Source organism: Myxine glutinosa, chromosome 5 (genome assembly GCF_964187855.1).
Source record: "Myxine glutinosa chromosome 5, kmMyxGlut1.1, whole genome shotgun sequence".
NCBI lineage: Eukaryota > Metazoa > Chordata > Myxini > Myxiniformes > Myxinidae > Myxine > Myxine glutinosa.
In genome coordinates, this window is record NC_136265.1 from 128180892 (window position 1) to 128184063 (window position 3172).

Below are 3172 nucleotides of genomic sequence, written 5' to 3' on the forward strand. Positions count from 1 at the left end.
TCTTCTCCGAGGGGTTTGGTGGAATCTGACAGGGGTTTCGATATTTGGTTAGGCCAATGTCATGTGTCTAGCCCCACGGAACTCGATTTTTAATTATTATTTTTTTCATTTCATTTTTCACCGAATTTTCGGTATTGTGTAGCTAACTAACCTCATAACTGATTACACATTATTTTCTATCTCATTTCAAGGTCAGTAACCTTCGTTTTGACATTTCCAGGCCTGGCCTGTCCGGGCCTGTTTCGGTTATAGTCCGTCCTTTGTCATTGAATACCGCTCGCTCGTGAACCATCGTCGTCTCCTGACTTGTCAAGGTTCTCGTTCGTCGTTGACTCGTGGGAGAGTATGTCGGGTCGTGGGTAAGGGGATTATTGCATCATTATTGATGGTTGTTACTTCCTTATAGTTCTCCTCCCCTCCCCCATGCCATTTGCAATACATCATAAACCCGACTTGGTCTCTGGGTGATGTCTGTTTGTCCTGGTTGCTTCATTTGGTGGTTTGATTAAATTCTGTTCAAGGTGGATGGCTTGCAGTCTCCATGCCACCAGATAAAATCATGTCACATGACCAAGGTTTGCTCGGCCTTTTTGGATTGGTCACATGGTCGCCTAATGACAGCGATTTGATCCGGTGCTGTTGACCCACCTGATCTCTGCAGTCGTAATAACACGACTAGCTGTATGTGTACCGGGCAAGTGGAGCGACCAGCTGACCGTAACTGAATATACGGAATATAGATATACACTGTACTCGCTCCGTAAAAAATCTTACGCAAACGATGAACGACTGTGTGGGTAAAAAAAAAAAAAAAATCACAACTCATTACACACCTTTCCTTTTCCACTCCTACCTGTGTCTCTACATTGCATCCTTTAAAGGTCGTTTGCAACAATTCACCAATTATACCAAACTAGATGGTATTCATAGAATACTTACCCTGCATAGTCAATTTTGTGCGAGGCAACTCTTTTATTTTTTAAGGTTTTTTTTTTTTTCTTTCATCCAATATGGCTGCCAGATCACGTGACCTATGACATCATAATTATCAGTAAAAATTCTGCAAGATGATACGTTAATTACCAGTAATAGAAACAGGAGCCACAAAAGATGACTGGCAATGATCACGTGGTGTGTTGTCCTCCAATCGATGAAGTCGTATAAAGCTGCATGCCTCTTGTCCACCTGCTCCTTATCATGTCACTGTCAGTATATGTAAATCAAACATCTAGGGATCTCCTACATGAGGCTCAACATATCTATAAGAGGACAAATGTCAACCCCGAGCAGTCCCCACATCTCCTGACACTCCCTGCCCTCATTCCCTCACTTCCATTCCGAGCTGCGGTGTAAGAGGCAGAGGGAAATCCCTCGAAATCTTTCATAGGCAAAACCCAGGTTCGAGTACATGATGTATTTTTGGAAATGACTTTGGGCCAGATGATGTAGCTATGGAACCATTCTCATTCCATATTGGTGCAGCCAGGAAGAGGAGGACTGGGTTCATAGAAGGCCCTGGGTGAGATATCCCAAAAAACAATTCTCACTCAGAACTGAGTTTAGAGCACATTGAGCTCGTGTTATAATATCAAGAAATCACAACGGTTACATCGGCTTCACCATAAGTTGTTGTGGGGGGCCTGGTACCCCCCACATCGAGCTCCGCACACCCTGTCCTCCCAGATCAAATCTGCACATTTGAAGGCCTCCCCACCCTCAAAAAGAGGGAACAAAATTCATTTCCCAACATGATCTGTTACATTACCTTCTGTTACACCTGGTCCTGGTAATACTTCGTTGGACTTTTGTACGTTTTTGTATATATATGTATATATACTAGCTTGGCTCGACTCGCGGTTACTGTGGAGCAGGCTTATTTTGGCTGAGGATAATGACTGTACCTGAGTTGTTGTGTCGTCATGATTACACCAATCGTAATACAAACAATTATTTTGCACAAATTTATTTGTAGTGTTTGTGATATTACATTTTTATAGGCAATTTAGGTTGAATGGTTTTTTTTTTTCAAGAAAGAACCCCTCAGCACATACCTAGGGGAGGGTAGGTGCAGACTGGAAGTTTGGGACGATTACACCTCACCACCACGTAACTCAAAACACCTCACCACAACATAATTTAAAACACCTCACCACCACATCATTTAAAACACCTCACCACCACATAATTTAAAACACCTCACCACCACATAATTTAAAACACCTCACCACCACAATTTAAAACACCTCACCACCACATCATTTAAAACACCTCACCACCACATAATTTAAAACACCTCACCACCACATCATTTAAAACACCTCACCACCACATCATTTAAAACACCTCACCACCACATAATTTAAAACATCTCACCACCACATAATTTAAAACACACCACCACAATTTAAAACACCTCACCACCACATAATTTAAAACACCTCACCACCACATAATTTAAAACACCTCAGCACCACATAATTTTTAAAACCTCACCACAACATAATTTAAAACACCTCACCACCACATAATTTAAAACATCTCACCACCACATAATTTAAAACACCTCACCACCACATAATTTAAAACACCTCACCACCACATAATTTAAAACACCTCACCACCACATAATTTAAAACACCTCACCACCACATAATTTAAAACACCTCACCACCACATAATTAAAAACACCTCACCACCACGAAATTAAAAACACCTCACCACCACGAAATTGAAAACACCTCACCACCACGAAATTGAAAACAGATTTGAAGCCATAACAGCCATAAAACACGTAATAAAAACACCTCACAGCCACGAAATTAAAAACACCTCACAGCCACGAAATTAAAAACACCTCACAGCCACGAAATTAAAAACACCTCACAGCCACGAAATTAAAAACACCTCACCACCACGAAATTAAAAACACCTCACAGCCACGAAATTAAAAACACCTCACAGCCACGAAATTAAAAACACCTCACAGCCACGAAATTAAAAACACCTCACCACCACGAAATTGAAAACACCTCACAGCCACGAAATTAAAAACACCTCACCACCACGAAATTGAAAACACCTCACAGCCACGAAATTAAAAACACCTCACAGCCACGAAATTAAAAACACCTCACCACCACGAAATTGAAAACACCTCACAGCCACGAAATTG